This window comes from Ambystoma mexicanum, chromosome 4p, assembly GCF_040938575.1.
Source record: "Ambystoma mexicanum isolate Mex_15411 chromosome 4p, UKY_AmexF1_1, whole genome shotgun sequence".
Lineage (NCBI taxonomy): Eukaryota > Metazoa > Chordata > Amphibia > Caudata > Ambystomatidae > Ambystoma > Ambystoma mexicanum.
The window spans coordinates 423631502-423649172 of record NC_090927.1 but is presented as its reverse complement, the minus strand read 5'-3'; positions in this window follow the sequence as shown (position 1 = coordinate 423649172).

Here is a 17671-nt window from a genome sequence, read left to right as displayed (position 1 = left end):
TTCAACACTTGCACTACAGGGGCAGAAACTGGCTACGCACCCTGCTGCTCGTACCAAATCCTCCAATGGTGCCATGTCGCACCATAGCTCCTGAGTGAAGAGGTAGTCTGTGATTCTGTGATACATTTTGTAGCCTGTCTCAAAATTCCTGGCATACTCCATCTCTATATGAATCCTTGCATGCCAACGTGAGACTCAGTGTACCTACGAGTGGGTGAAACTGCTCCAAAGAGTCCATTAGCAGGTCCTGGCAATGCAGAATCGTACGTGGAAAATCCAAAGAAAGTTCCATCAGAATTGGAAACCATGCCTGTGATTTCCAGGCATGATTCACTATCACTAATTCGGCTTCCTCCCTGCAGATCTTTGCTAATACTTGGCTGTCATTATGAATGGAGGGAAATCATAATGCATTGCTCTATCCCATTTCTGTAGTAATATGCCTGTTCCCAGCACGCCTGGGTCCAACCTCCATCTGAAGTATCTGTGCATCTGTGTGTTCAACCTGGAAAAAAAGATCTATGTCTAGAGAGCCCCATAGCCTGTGTAATCTTGTAAATACTTCTGTGTGTAACATTCAATCACTGGAATTAAAGAGGTAACAGGAGTTCCAGTCCACTACAGTGTTCTCTTTTTGTGGGAGATACTTTACCATAGTCAATAGCTTCCTCTCTAGGCAGTAGTGCCAGAAGTCTTTCAGCAACTCCACCAGCACCTTGGACCTTGTTCCTCCTAATCTACTCACCTCCAATATGTTGTCCATCCTGAGGAAGATACATTAGTTTGCCTTGTCCCACGCAAAGGTTTTCACAGTGCATCAGCCTGCTAATAATTCTAAAAAGTTGATGTTAAGATACAGATCTTCTTGTGACCACTTGCAGTCAGTTTTTAATGGCCTGCATCTCGCTCCCTAGGCAGGCCTGTTTGCGTATCGGCTCTATCACCAACACTGGAACTAGTAGATGGTTCAATAATAGTATCCTCAAGCATCTGCCTGACTTCCTCGATGATGTTTTCATTTCGGGACTCAGGTAATCAGTAAGGTTGTAAATGTGCCACCTTGCCTTGTGAAGTACAGATGTGATGATGAATACCCTTCACTCTAACTGTCTCCTCTCTAAATACATCAGTACATTTCCCTTTGAGATCGTATAGATCTTGATTTCATTTGTTACTAAGTTCTGGGGGAATTAGTGCTGTGTTATTTGAATTCTCTGGTAACAAACTGGACTAAATGGTGGCATTGGAATCTAAATGTTTTTCCTGCCATTCTTTCAAAAGGTTAGCGTGGTAGACTTGTGTTTTTAGGTGGTGATCAGGTTGGGAAGATGCATAGTTGCACTGCCCATTTATTCTACCACCCCATATAGTTTTTTCTCAGAAGTGAGTAATGATACTAATACCTTTTATCCTATTGAAAAAGATCTCAAACAGCATTTTTTGTCATAGGAGACTTTCTGTTGTTCTTGTACCTTGGCCATGTCAGTTTATACCAAAGATCTGACTACTGTCATATGTCCTTTAAGCATATTTTCAGTTTGGGAAAGCGGTATTGGGGCTTCTTCTCTTTCTTCCCAGGTTTCTCTCAGCACCTCTAGGACATCCCTGGGCTCCCGTCCATAGAGGTATTTGAACAGGGAGAATCCTGTAGAAGCCTGAGGGGTCTTTCTAACTGCAAATAAAGGCCATGGAATCATCTGATCCCAGTTTCTGCCATGCTGTTCCACTAACGTTCTCAATATGGTCATCAGTGTCTTATTAAATCTTTCTACAAGGCCATCTGTCTGTAGGTGATATATAGAGGTCCTAAAAGTAGTAAAATGCAATAGTTGATTTACTACCCCCATGGGTTTGCTCATAATGGTAGAGCCTTGATCTGTCAGTATTTTGTTTGGAAACACCAGTCGTGAAAAGAAAGGGAGCAAGTATTTCAATATTGCCGGGTGGTATTTGCTCACAGGGGACAGGCTTCTGGATATTGCATAGCATAATCCACAATTACCAAAATGTATTTGTTCCTTAATTTTGATGTTTTTAGGGGCCCTACAATGTCCATGCCAATTATTGGAAATGGAATGTCAATAACTGGCAACACGTTTAAGGGAACTGGTGGTGGTATATGTTTACTGGTCTTTTGGCAATTTTCACGGGACTGGAGAAAGTTTTTAATGTGAGCATGAATTCCTGGCCAGTAGAACTTATTCATGATTTGGACCTGTGTCTCCTTCTGTCCTAAATGGCCTCCTGTCAGGTGTGAATGAGCTATCTCAAGGACCACTTGCTTGTGACTCTTAGGAACAACCAATTGGGTTTTCATTAAGCCTTCTGAAGTGGTGTCTCACAGGTATATAAGCCCATGTCTAAAAAAGAAAACAAGTCTTCCCTTCTCACACCACTCTGGTTCAGATGTGACTTGTAAAAATGTTTTAACCTACAATGGGTCAATCCTTTGGGCAAAGGCTAAGTTGGGAAAGGTTTTGGTCTCCTCTTCTCTAACTCTTCAGGGCTCAGGTTCGGGCGTCAGGTGTATCATCTGTCTCCCCGATGCCCTGAGCGCCTTGCTCTGTCCTCTCCTTCCCAGCCTCTTCCTTGACCTTAGGAAACACTGCCCTCTTCAGCACTGCTTGGACAATTATATCCCCTTGTTGAATTTGGAAGGGATACCTTCTGTGATTCTGTTTTAATACTTTGATATCACCTCTAAAGTTTGGATCTTTAACCCCAGCAAGCACATCAATTATGAATCTCCACGCTAGTCCTGATTTGGGAGCCAGTCTAATATAAGTATCAGGGGTGGAATTAGAATTAAGTCAGTGAGTATCAGTTTTCTTTCACCTGGGGGAATGATCTTGTTGCTACTTCTGCAAATATCAAACCCAATAGAGTCCTTGGTGACTATCGAGGTGCCTGATGCTCTGTGAGTTACCTTTTCAAATTTTAGGGTTCCCCAACTTGTATCAGTTGAGCTGCATACCATTCCTGACACCATTTTTGAAGGCATCATGAAGTAAGACACAGACAACAGATTCAACTTTCTAAATACATGTTTTGTTTTTCTTAAATGTCAAGCTGGAGTAAAGCCTAACTTGCCCTATGTTAAGGAGGGATTTCCCTACCTAAAGAAAATTAAGGATAGTCTGTGTCAGTAAGTTCAGCTCAAAGGTCTGCCTGTGTCCAAAATATATACTTGCCCTCACAACTAAATATACATAATGTGTGGCGATGTCAGCATCGAAGGAAATAGTGGTCAAAATAAAGTTCCAGCTCTTGGCATATTTTCAGCTTCCCCTTCTCCAAGTTCAGATCAGTTCCAAATGACTTCAGGGTTTCCCTTCCCCAAGAGTTCAACACAGTTCACAATATCCTGGGGTTCCCTTCCCCAAGAAGTAATCTATTCCAGGTTCAAAGCAACAATCAGTTCAAATCTCTTGACTATCAAAACAGCTCTGTTCAACTACTTAACCATCCAGGCTTTTCAATAGTTCACAAAGGTTGCCTTCTCTCTGTATTTCTCATGCGCAGGTAACTGTGACAAAATGCAAGCTTCTTTACATTTGCTTCCCTTGGCTCTTTTCAAGTAGGGGTCTCCCGGTCTAGGTGCAGTGGTCAGACCACATGATCCCCCCATTACAGGTCATGCAACTGATAACCCTTGGCACTTTGCTATGCTTCTGTATTCTTCAGATATTTGCCAACACAGGTTTTCTCTCTGAACCTGTGTCATTGATCACCACTTATTTCAGATTCTCCTTGGCATTGTCTTGGCTTTGCTACAATTTGTATCTCACATAACTCATTCCATGCTGTTCACACTTTTCCACCACCTTGCTTTCACTTTATTCATAAGTGCTCATCACTTGCTTTAATCTTGTGCTGTATGCAATTAGGCCTATCACATCTTTCAGTTAGTTTGGTATTCAACAATGCTTGCGGCACTCTCAAAAGTACTTATTACACTTTGCAGCTTTATTCGCCACTCAGTATTGCGTGTTGCACTATAAAAAGTATTTATAACACTTTGCAGCTTGTTCAGCATTAAACAACACTGGATTTAATCTTCCATGGCAATTGTAATGGTTTTCTGCTTGTTCTTCATTTAGATATGCCTATTCCCAGCACCCAGAGTACCCCAGTAAGAGTGTTCCCTTCTTTACACTCACTGGTGTGCTGCTGCTCCTCTGGGCATCTCGATTCTGCTTCCCAGCTTCTTTCCACTCTGCCTTTTCCTTGCGGGAGCTTCAGCAAGCAGCCCTCAATGTCCTCGAATTCTGTTGCACGTAGCTCTGCTCCTCCTTAGCGCTAGCTACCAGCTTCCTGTGACGATCAGGAGACTTCAGTGTCCCGCAGCTCCTGCTGTGGACACTGAGGGGACAGCATGCTTTTCGCCCCTCTCATGGCCTTCTTGGGCCCTGGCTTCCTTTTCACACTCCTGCTCAGCACGACTTCCCCCTAGCCAGTTCCTCACCAGCCCAGTCTGCTTGCGTATGCCGCCTCCTTCTCTCCAGGCAATTTTTCTCCTAGATTCTCCCCTTCTGCTGGGCGGTTACTCTTTTTATACAACGGGGACTTATTAAATGGTTTCAGGTGCAAGTCCTTCACTTCAGTTGCCTGACCGCAGTTAAACAAATTAGCTGGACATGCCTGGCTTTTACAATGGTACTCCTCCACAGCCGTCTTCCTCGTCTCAGTACCAAAGTGGTGTGAATGAATGGAAGTGTGCATTACTCCCAGTTGCTTCCCCCTTGTCCCAGTCTTAAAGGGAAATGGCTGTAGGTCATTTTTGGTGTAAGAAAGGGGCAAATACTGATAACAGCATATGAAGGCATGGGGGCTGGGTTCCTTTTGACAAGGGAAAGGGGATACCATGTCTCACCCAAAGACATCCTCTCCCCACTCCCCAAGTTCTCTCCACCCAGGCGATCCTCCCTCGCATATTCACCCCGAGGGTCGGGATCCAAGAGTGATGGCCTTTCTGTGCCCACCAGAGAGGAGAACCATGGGGGAGAATTAGCGAGGAATGCTTCAAGTTCCTCACAGTACCCACAAATGTATTCCTCTCTTTTGAAAAAGCCTCGCCAAATAGCAGACCCATAGCTATTTCACCCAGTTTGTATGATGCTAGGTCACCTAATTTGCCATCAATTCTTACTACAAGACTTTTCCTTCTCTCTGAAAGACAATGTGTGATTTGCTTGCCCAATAGATAAAATGCCTCGGCGCCCAGTGTAAGTGGTTTCAACCAAGCACTCCAGCTAAGTCAATGCCTAGTATGGGATGCCCAATGGAAACCCTTATTTATATATTTTTATGTCAAAGGTTCTTTTATTTCTGGATGATGTACCCTTATATAACGCCCCTCTCTTTGAATCCCCCCGGCCTCACTGAGCCAAGAAGTAGGTTTGTTTTGCAAAGTTAAAAGATTTATTTGAAGAATTGAACAATATATATATCACACGTTTATAAATATGGATAATATTTGAATATCACACTATTATGAATATAAGAATGATCAGCAATGGGTAATACTACACTATCAACAATCTCTTTAATCAATTAGGAGTAAGAATAAGAAGAATAATGTAGCAGAGAATACTTTGTGTGGGTTCAAGAAATGGCAATGATAGGAAAGAATGTAACTCATAAATAAAACTTGATATGAACTCAATCAAAGACAATGTGATCACTCGTTCCCCCTGTTACCATTCACTCCCCCCAACATGCAATATGAAGATATGGAATGAGGGCACGCAGGTAACAGGAATAACAGTCAACAATTGCAATTTGAATCTCGGTTCCCCCCAGCAAGCTTAGAGAGAACAGTAATGATTTTAAACAGGTCAATTGCTTTTAATTGTGGTTGGAAATTAATGGAACAATTCTAAAATTGACTTTAATTTGCACAATAGGATTCAGAACTAGTGAGAGTTGCTTTGGATTGGTTTAGGGAAACACTAGCAATGATTGTTGAATGATTAGCAGATGGAAAACTCAGAATTTGAAAGCAAGAAATAGCTATTTTACATGGCGTGAAATTGAGCCAAATGCGAAATCGCGGCAAACTTTTGACCGCACGAAAAACACGATTACAGCACTACTATCAGGAGTTGGAATGCGGTTCTTAATTCGTTTGAAAGCTGAGGATGTTAGCTTCAAAATGACAAAGTTCGTTCCTAGCACATACTGTTCAAAAGTTACAAACGGTTTTAGGAAAGGTAGATTTTTCTCAAAACAGTCAAGATTTCAAAATGAAAGATGCACGGTTGAAGATTTGGAACAAAGATTTCTTAACACTAGAGAGTCTATGGAGCCACAAACTACACGGACAGCACAGCCACCTATCCAGAGGCGCCTCCGGATGGTTTCTATCTGCCTGAGATGATTGCCTTTCTCCAGAAATATATATTAGCACCTAGAGGATTATCACTACAATTATCACAGGATTATGTGGATGAGAGAAGAATTTAAGATAGACAAAAGAGATTCAATAATGCAGTTATGGATTGTTGGAATGGTTTGGATTGGGTTACTTAATACTAACAGATGACTATGGACAGTTCTATGCTAAATACTCACTACTATGGCTTTGGAATGGAATGGACCCGTCAAAGATCTGGTCAAAAATTTGGATTGGACTTCACTCACCACCGGACAGGATTCAGGACACCTGGACTGCTCTCAGCAGGGCACTCTGGTCTGCACGGCCTCTTGGACTGGATCTGACGGGTTCTGGGTTACAGCTCTGCTGGACTGATCTGGATCTTGGGTTCTAGCAAGGGTTCTTGGCCAGAAGCAGCAAAACAGCTCGGCCAGGCTGTTGAATGGTTTAGGCCCCGTAGAAGTTTGGGGGTTAAAATCAGGTTGCTAGATTTTCAAAGCCTGCTGAAAAGGGTTCAGCTTTTTGGGTTAGGCCTCTGTTTCAGGGTTCTTTAGTCTGGTTCTGGAGTCTGGTTCTGGAGATGGGTTCTCCCTGCAGAGCGCTTCGCCGGAAGATCAGTGATGAGTGAATGTGTGTGTATCTGGGTCCTCAACAGTCCCTATTTATCCATCTTCCAAAGGGATGGGAAGGCTGATTGTACTATGCCCAGCCCTCTAAGGATCTGATAGGTCAGAGAATTCCCCCTCTCCTGATTTGAGAAAGGAACAGTGTGTCATGATGTGTCATCATGTGTCAGAGCGACACTGTGTTTAGGGTCCAGAAAAAATCCCTCCCCTTTGTTTTTACCCAGAAAATCTATTTTTCATAAAAAACATATTTCCAAGATGCACAACTCTTTAATAATACATAATTACATGACAGATTGACTAAGGTACGTTTCTGTCCAAGCCTCCTCTTCCTACGAGTTTTGGTTCACAAATGAACATTTTTCACGCTTTTGGGCAGTTACTCAGTGTCAGTTCTGTAACAATTTTTACAAATGGATACACATACCATCTGGGCATATTTCTGGAAATGTTCATGTTCCTAACATAGTCACAATAGCTAGAATATTAACTTTTTCGTGGTTCAGTCTCTGAATGTCTCTCAGATTCCAGATTAGTTTTAAACTGTAAGCAAACTTTTCTTTTTAATAGCCTCTAAGTTCCATATTTTTGTCAGTTTGGTACAATATTTTATAAGTCTTTTCCCAAAACATACAGTTACTTCAGTTTCAAATCCACATTTTCAGTCTGGCCCACCTCCAAGGCTTGGCTGAGCCAGAGAGTCACATGGGCTTGTCTTCCTGGGCAGTTGGTGTCAGTCACACCCGAATTAGCATTTTCTTTCAGTTCAAGGAACCCATTGTCTCTTTCCCAGAGCAGCAGAGGAAGTCTCCTCCCCTTCGTTAGCATCCCATAAGATATTCTCTCCTTTTGGTGGGAATGAACAGAGTGGTGTGTTCTCAGTGGGGGAACACATCTTTGAAGTTTTAGCTGAATCAGGTTACCGTATAGTCAATAGTGACATTGTTCCTTGTGAAAAATGACAGTTACAAATTTAAAATAAGCAAAAATATCTTCAATTCCAGTCTTTTTCAACATGAAAATCAATGTGTGGCACCCTATATTGCATTTGATGGAAGTCCCTTCTCTGGCATATTTAGCTTTTGAGACACAAGTTTCACTTGACAGATTTAGAGATCGCCAGCGTCTGACAGGCGAGTAACGGTATTGCGTGTAGGGAAGAGGGCATGTATTGCTACATGCCAACCCTTAGTGCACTCCAAGGGGAGTTCAATCCCAAAAACATTAATGTTGCCGGCATGTGGGGTCTAATACAGGTCCCACTGCTTGCTGTTCAAAGTTTAGCATATTATTATAAAGGCTTATATTAGGATTTCAAAATACAAATGTTCAATGAAGTTAAGATAGGTGTATAACCTCTAGTTAACTTATAAATTGACAACGAATTGTTTGTCATGCACTTAATTCAGTTCACAAAATGTAACAGACAATTCCTTCATACAATAATTTACACCATAGAGAGTCTGAAAACCCTAAGTGGGTTATTTTAATCAACCAAAGTGTATAGTTTTACAAAACCTTTTTTTAGTGAACATAATCAAAGTCCCACCATAGTTGGTTTGTCTCACAAAATTTGTTTTAGTACATTCACAATTTGTAAATGTTTTGTTTCACACATAGATTTGCACATACATTTGCATTTGCAAAGTCCCTTTTCCCTGTATGTGATAATAACAAGATCAAATAATATGATAAAGTTCTTTGGTTCAAAGTCACCAATCCAAAGTAGCATCAGGATATTTCAATGTATTGCCAACGCGTTTCGGACTTTACACCAGTCCATCTTCAGGGCCAATGATACTATTTGTTTCCAAAAGTTCTATAAATTCGTGATTTCAGTTCCTGAAGCAAAAAACATAGATATTATTCTACTATCAGTGTCATTACGCAGGGTCAATCTTGACAATCTCATCTTTAAGCCAATTATCACTTTAAGAGTTGCAACTCTAATAATTATAAACATAATACTCAAAGTACCTCTTTTATAGTGCCAATAGCACCTTTATCTTTGGTCTTTGGACACACCCTGTAGGTAGAATCGATTGTGCGTAGCTCGCTGTGTGTGTAGTTAGTTATACCTCGAGAAGACTCTCACAAGAAGAACTTCTGGAGAAAAAACAGAGTAGAATGTCGGTTCAGTGCATGTTTCTAGAGGGATTATAAATACATTTGTATGACATCATTTATAAAATTGGTTCCTATGAAGAGACCCTTAATATTAATGGAGTGAACTGAATCATCCCTCACACCCTCCTTAGTTGGCAAGCTAGGCAGGGGTAATTCTAACCTTAACAGTGTTCAGAGTAACTCGATAGCTCCGTGGCAAAGAAGGAGCTGGTTTGCTGGTTGGGTAGTGACCTATCCCCTCACCACTCTACGCGAGGTGCATGTGCGCCCAGAGTCGTCAGGTGTCCGGATCTCGAGGTGCTTCCTCCGGTCCGTGAACTTGCGAATGTAGACTGTGTTAGGTGTTATTTAAGTACTTTTACGCATGCGTTTCAGTGGGCCAGGCCGCTTCCCAATCGCGTATGCGCATGTGGGGTGTTTATAACGGTATTGCACCCATTTTTTACATATTTCTTTCCAGCAAGTGTCTTTAAAAGTGGATTTTGTTCTGATAAAATATACTTCTGCTGACATTATATTTATGTGTATTCTTGAAGTAGAATGATGTTCAACACCCCACAAGGAGGTTGGATCTTTTGGGTGGTTTGTGAGCCATGATTTTTGCAAATTTGACAACCAAGAAAAACGGATTTCCACACAGCTCTGTGTTTCTCAGCAAAATGATGGGTTTTGGCAGTGGTCTCCTGTGTTGCCACCGATAGAGGCAAAAGTGGATGGCGGCCCATTTTTCAGATTTTCCTGCGCACTTCTGGGTGATCTTTAGTGAGCAGAATGCTCTCCGGGGGCCATTTCTGATGTTTCTGGTGCAAGCAATGCACAGTAATGTTGCAGGGCCTGGACTAGTGGTGTTAAAACATCCCACACCAGTTAGTTACTGTTTGTGCGTCCACTGGTTCTTTTGCTCTTTCAGCCAAGTCCATGATCTTGGCGAGAGGAACATCCAGTTCTAGAACCTTATCTTGGCAGCCTTTTCATGGACTGCCCATTCCTTTCCTTATGCCCTTGGATGCTTTTGTAACGAAAGTAATCATTCTGGGATCTTTCATTGACAGCTCCAGTCTCAGGCATTCAGATCTAATCCGGAATCTGACTTCTCTCCCTTGGTGCATCCTCTGCACCATACATAGTGTCACCCTAAGTGATGGCAGGCAGTCGGTATATCTGGGATGCCTCATACTTTCAGGCTCTAAAATGTCTGTCATCTCTTCCTTAGAGTCTTGCTCTTTATTTTCCTTGTTCTCTGTTTTTCTACTCTCTTTGTCATGGGTTACAGAGTGACTATCTGCCTTTTTTATGTCTGACGATATGTCAGTGTCTGTGTCCCCTATATTTTTCACCCCTGGGGAAGGGGGGGAAGAGGCTGGGCGCTGCAGAGGTCTGTAAAAAAAACATCTATCAGTTTATCAAATGTGTCAGCTGCCTTTGGGGCTGTCTTTTCCCCCACTGTCTGCTGACCCAGGGGAACAGAAGATCATTTCATCTTCTGGGCTAATCGCTCCCCTGTCTTTCAATCCTCCTTTGGGGTTGTAAAGTGGATGTGCCTTTGCCTGGACAGGCTGCCCTCTGTTCCCTGTCTATCCCTGCACTTTTATTCTTAACCAGATCACCCAGCAGGGTCTCCAAGACCTCCAATCTGTTGTGCAAGGGCTTCATCCCTTTTGATACTGCATCTATCAGCGAGTCACCCGGCTTCCATTGAAGCTTAATGTGAGGCTCCTGTCCTCTTCTGTAATATAGTCTTGTTGACTGCCCTCACTCCACCGGATCCATCTCAGGCTCCATTGATCAGAAATGCTGTTGTGAAAGTGCCTGTGGTCTGAACTCAGCAGGCTGATGGGCTGATGTATCTATCAGCCGTAAGGGGTGAGGGAAACACTTGAGGCCTGAACATGGCAGACTGCTCTGTTGCTTGTTGGTATACGAGTTAACTACACCCTCCAAAGGATGTCTCTCATAATTTGGTGTAGTAAATTCTGACTGTATTCTGTCTGTTCTGCTTCTCATTTTTGTGTATAGCAAGGGGAATCTTGTGTGCGAGAGCCGTATACATGTTTGTCTACTCGTTCGGAAACTGGTATGGAAACTTTCCTGGGTCACGTCTATTTTGACAAAGACCTCCATTGTCTGTATCTGGGGTCGGCACTTGGTTTTGGCACGGGCTGAGACAACCTTCTGTGGCTACACTCGATTGTGAGCTGGTCTCCTGAAGTGGGTAGAACCCACCTCACGCACCTCGCTCATGCTTGGGATGTTGGCTCGTACACGCAGCTTTACACGTGCCGAGCTCCTCTCGCATGTCGCTATTCCCTTCATGACTGAATATATCTTATGGGTGTTGCTTGTGCTTCCCCGACTTGCGTTAGTTTGCTCTCACAGTTTTAAGTACACTACCACTGACATAGCACTATTCATCACTCTAATGCTATAATATGTCAGTATACATATAACAATATTAATAACTGTTTGATCACACTATGCTTGCACACATTATCTGCTTGAAGAACAGCAGAAGAATAGAAAAGGCACGGGGACAGGACAGGAAATGACATAGTACAGAGGAGAAGCACGGATTGGTGGACACACGATAAGGGAAACTACTCAAGAGAGCGAACTTGGGGGATTGGTTCTGTCTCTTGTAATGTTTCCCAGTTGTTTAAATACAAGTGTTAAAAAAAATATATGCTTTAAAAAGTGTTTCTGAAGCATAGCAATAAAGAAGTTGAAGCATACTGCTTGCCTCCGGTCTTCACATAGAATTACATTTATACAAAATAAATGAGGATTGGAAAGTAAATATTTAATCATAGACATGCAGTCATATTACTAATATTGTTAGTCATTTTTGTAACAATAAATCATGAATTACCAATGATATCAATGATGTAATTAGTGATACCATCGGTGATGTCATCAGTGATGTAATGTGTGATGTAATTAGAGGCCATAGCTAGTGGGCTCCAAAGAAATTAATTGTTGCAACATGTACATTGGCAATGGACAAAGCCCAGGGCCAGTGGCCATGGCCAAAGGTGGCAAGTGGCCATGGCCAAAAGCTAAGGCTGGTGGGCCCCAAGGAAACCTATTGGTGCAACATGTGCAGTTTCCATGGCCAAATACGATGGCTAGTGGGCCTCAAAGAAAACTATTGGTGTAACATGTACAGTGGCAAAGGTCAAGGGCTGTGACCCCTGGTCATGACGAAAGGCCATGGCTTGTGGAACCCAAAGAAAGCTATTGGTGTAACATGGACTGTGGCAAAGGTTTATTTATTTATTTTAATGTTATTTTACTGTGCATTTTTAAGGTGCTTGTACATCAATAAATTGTGTTTCAAAGCACCCACAGTGAAGCGGGGAGAGAACATGGGAATGAAAAGCAAATATAACAATTAAAGATAGAGGTGGACCTACTAGGCCTTCTGAACATTCAGAACATGAAAGTGCAGAGAGAGGGGATGGACGAGGGACTGGGGGGCAAGTGCTAGGAGTACCACAGAGGAAGTACTAGGGAGTTAGCAGCTGTCAAATTACTTGGTGAGAGTGTTCAACTGGCAATAAATAAGTATGTGCGTGCAGGCCTGTGGTGCCACATGCCAGTGGGTGCCAAGGCAAGTGCTGGGAGTGGGCGCAGGCTCATGGTGATTGGTTGTGGGAGGCCAGGACCCAGGAGCACACATAAGGGCCCTGGTCACCAATCTCAGCAACTGTGGATTTATCAGAGGAGGGAGGGAGGGAAGGAGGAGGTGAAAAGCAAGGTCTTGAACAGCTTTCAGACTTTGAGGAGATCCGGCTCAAGCGGAACAGGAAAGGACAGGCTGTTCCATAGGAGGGAACCTGCCCGGGAAAGAGGTTGGCCACCACCTCGCTGTTTAGCAAAGCGCTTGACACACAGAGAGTTGGCGCCGGAGGAACATAAAGATCTGGAGTGAGAATATTTAGTGAGAGTCAGTTGTAGATAGCATGGTCCCCATCCCCAGACAGCCTTATGGATGATGCAGAATGATCTGAATTTGATCCTTGCAGCAATTGGGAGCCAGTGGAGAGATTTCAGGGCTGGAGAGATGTGTTCCCTGGGCTTGAGGCCAAGCATAAGTCTTGCAACCCTGTTCTGGATTAACTGGAGGGGTCATTGAGAAGAATAGCTTAGATTAAGTAAGGGACTATGGCAGTAGTCTAGCCTAGAGAGAACCACAACTCTAGAGACAATGAGGTTCTGGGGGAAAATGAGGAAAGGAAGGATTCCTTTGAGGAGGTGGTGTTGAAAGTGGGCCTTCTTGGCAAGGTCGTAAATGTGATGGAGGAAGAAAAGAGAGAAGTCGAAGAGGACTCCAAAGTTTCTGGCTTCAGATGAAGGAGAAGTCGGGGAGCCCATAGAACGTGGCCAGAGTGAGGGAGCAGGAGTCGCAATGGAAAGGTTCTCAGTCTTGCTGGCATTAGGGCAGAGATCATTGGAGGTACACCAGGACTGGAGAGCAGACAGGCAGGAATGATGGAGGAAGTAGGGAGAGGATCAGAGGGAAGTTTGAAGAAGAGTTGTGTGTCATCTGCATAACACTGGAAGTTAAAGGAGAAGGTGGAAATGAGGTGTGAAAGTGAAGCAGGATAGGTGTTAAAAAGTCAGGGAGAAAGGTTGGAGCCCTGGGGGACGCCACAGGTGGAGATAGAGGTGGGGGAGGAGAAAGAGCCCAGAATTACCTGGAATGGACGGTCTTTGAGTAAGGAGGTCTGCAAGTCCAGTGCCTGCCCTGAGATACCTAGGGTATTGTTGAGCTATTTCATGTGGATGGAGTGGTTGACCATGTCAAATGCAGAGGAGAGATCAAGTAGAATGAGAAGAGCTGGAGAGGTGGCATCAAGAGATGCGAGCAGTTCCTCACAGGTGTTCAGAAGAGCAGTCTCCATGCCTCTGGATGCTCAGAATCAAGATTGATGGTTGTGTAGGTAACCAACACATTTAGTGTGCTGGGTCAGTTGGGGGGGGGACTTTTCCAAGGATTTCCCAAGGAAGGGGGTGATAGGGATGGGGCAGTAGTTGGCTTGACAAGATGTGTCTGCTGAAAGTTTTTTTCAGGAGGGGGCACACAAGGGAGTGCTTGAGGGAAGAGGGGAAGAATCCAGTAGCAAAAGAGTGGTTGCAGAAATCTCCAAGTGCAGGGGCAAGAGAGACAATATTTCCTTAATGGTTCTAGAGGAACAGGGGGAGACCTGTTTGGAGGAGACCTTCATGGAGATGACAACTCTGGTAACCTCCTCAGTAGTGATAGGAGAGAATGAGGAAGGAAAGGCAGGGGGGATGGGAGGCCATAGGAGGCAAGGGGGTGAGGTAAGGGGAGGGGGGAGAGGGAGAAGGAAGTGAGGCTGCTCAGGATGTTTTGAGTTTTTCTGTGAAGTGTGTGGCCAGTGCATTGCAGAGGGCCTGTGAGGGAAGAGGTGAGGAGGAGACTGTGGAAGTGTTGGCTAGTTCCTTGCAGATTTTAAAGAGTTCAGCCATGTTTTTGGAAGGACCAGAGACGGAGTGGATAGAAAGTCGGTATTGTTTTTGGAGCAGGTGACAGGCCAGTTTGTCAGAGGGTGAGCTGAGGTCTGAGGTTTCAGGGCTGCAAGTTCGGAAGTCGTACCAAGTGTTATACTTGGAGGCATGTTTCAGGTGGAACCTCATGACTGGGGCAAGAATGTCAAGAGTATTAGTGATGGCAAGAGGGAGGTTGCTGAGAGCAGAGTCCGAGGTAGAGTCTGTAATGGGGAGACTGCGGGGGGGGTGAAGGTAAATGCAAAGGCATCAGTTGACACTCGTTTCATCAGATGGATGTTCGTGAACGAGGTTGGCACGGGGGAAAGCTGATATGTCTGCTCATTAATCCCCTATGCCATGAGTGCCTCCAGAATGTTTATAGCAACTGAAATCCCAGCAGCAAGAGCACAATGCCTCATGGACCTATCCATTGTTACAACCTGAGGAAGATACCAAGGGAAAACAGCAACATTGAGAAGGAGGTCCAAGGCAACATTTCCCTATGAAGACATTTATATGAAGACTTGTGAGATGATGAACAATTACTGGCAACTAGATCAGGCCAATCAATACATAACAGAGAGCCACAGAAAGGAGAGACAAACATGAATTGCCCTGTTCGAAGCGGGGGGTCAAGGAAATAGGGAACCAGGATGTTGGGAAAGACCAAAATGTTTGTGTATGACCAGGTTACACTGAAGAAGGATGGAAGGAGGGAGTAGTAGGTAGCAAGGCAAAAAACCTTGTACACACACCAGTAAACACAGTACAAGGAGAACATAACAAGTGCCTGAAAGAATAGGATGCAAGCACTAAGCTACTGACCTGGGTGGACAATGAAGCTGGACCAATGCCCATAATACCACTGAAGAAACCAGCATTATGTTTCCACAATGACAGAGCAGAGAATGTTGTAGAAAATACAGAGCGTAGGTACAGAGTGTAGGTACACAGAAAAGCATCCACAATGAAGGTTGGCACAGCAGTATTAATCGATCACTATTCGGCATGCAAATCCAAGGCATACAAGAAGCTGGCACCCAACTGAGGAGGAGTTTGCTCGTTGGTACACATCAATAGGCCAGCACTGGTGGTGCCACAAAAGGATATCAAGAGGTCAGCAGATATGAGTAGAGTTAAAAGAGACAACTATTTCTCATCAGCATCATAAGCATCACTGGAACATGTGCAACCCGAACACTGGCTGTTCAGTAGGACAGAAATGTTTGTTCACGTCATAAGTTTCAGCTGTGCAAATGTACACAAATGCAAAATGGTTGCAGATAACAAGATGGGAGCTCGTGCAGACAATAAACTCTACAGTAAATGGCTTCAACACAATAAAATAAGAGCTCCAAGCAGTAAGTTTGATGGCTCTCCAGAACACATATGTGTCGACCTTCTCCCAACAATGGAAGGAGGCGTTTGCACCGAGTTTCTGTTGCACGTTTGTGCCTGCAAAAGATGGAGAGAATGGCACACTGACAGAGGCAGTGACAAGATTATCGAAAATGCACGCCAAAATAGAGGATGAAGCCAAAGGAACAGGAAAAGACCAGACCTGATTGTCATATATATTGTCAGGGATGCCAACATAGTTAGCGGACAAACTGAAGGTATATGTAGGGGCACTAATATTAGCACTAGTAGGACTGTGTGTGATTAAGATATGCATTACACAATATCGCAAAACTACTGAAAAGACAATAGGGATGAAATTATTAGTGGCTGTAAACATGGAAGAAGAAAAGGACAAGATAGCAGAAGAAAGGAATAACCTGAGAGGGAAGATAAAGTAGTGCCCACTGTTCCCGACTGAGATGATAACATTCAACAATCCCTTTGGCAACAACAGATACTGGGCCAAATGGGTATGGTGCAACCTGGAAGTGGATTGCAGTTATATGATTTGGAGTTTCGATGACCATGCAAATTACTATGGACATCTTGGAGGAGTAACAAAGACATGAGTACGCAAAGCACCAGTGACATAGTATGGTGTTTTAGTCAACAGGTCGACCAGAGAGGGGACTGAAGAAAGGGTCCCCGGAATGCCCCTCCTCACTCACATGAACATGATAGCTGAAGAGTTAAAAATGCATAAAGACACGCACCGTTCAGACAGCCTCCTGGAGGGCTAGTGACATCCACGTATGCAGAAAGATATGCTCTTAGACAGCCATTCAATGTCTTTATGGATACAGGTGCTTCAACAGTGGTCATGGACCAAAATGCCTCGATAGATGAAGTTGACTAATGCTGAGAAACCAATGTGCTGACATCATTAGTGACACCATGACATAGCCACATTAGTCACAAAGTACACTCGCAGCTATGCACGAAGTTACACAAGCATACACATGAACACACGAAGAATATGCTTACACAGCCCTGTAAATAGAGGACAGATACTGTCATAAGCTTTTATAATGTTTTCATTAGCTGAGTGCAGAAACATTGAGCGTAAGGCAAACAAAGAGATGCAGAGCAAGCTTGCCGATGCTTATTGCAACTAACCCTATGGAACTACATGATCACATAAGGAGCCTGGAAGGACCAAACATGACTAACCTATGGGAAACATAGCACAGTATAGATATGTAGAAATCATAGTATAAGTATAATGAAGATTACATGAGGCCAAAAGCCACAGTATGAAAGATGAGGGAAAGCAGAACCAGGTTGCACAGAAAAGCAGGCCAGGGCTCGCAGTCAAGGTCAGAGACAAGCAACCCATTTCAAACCTGAAACGACAAGGGCCATCTGCAGAAAAACAGAATAAATCCTCATAAATTGCAGAGCAGAAGAGCTCATTTCTGTGGTCCTCACCCACGTGCTGCAGCCCAGCAAGACAATGGTCATTCACTCACAGTGGGAAGACTAACAGTGCTCAGCGACAAAAACATGAAGTGAAACATGAAATCGTTAACAATGTTGCAATGCTGAGGGCACGCTCACAGGCAAAAGTGGTACTATTAACAGTTACATTGGGAACACATAATCATTCTCATCACCTTGAAGAGGTGCACAC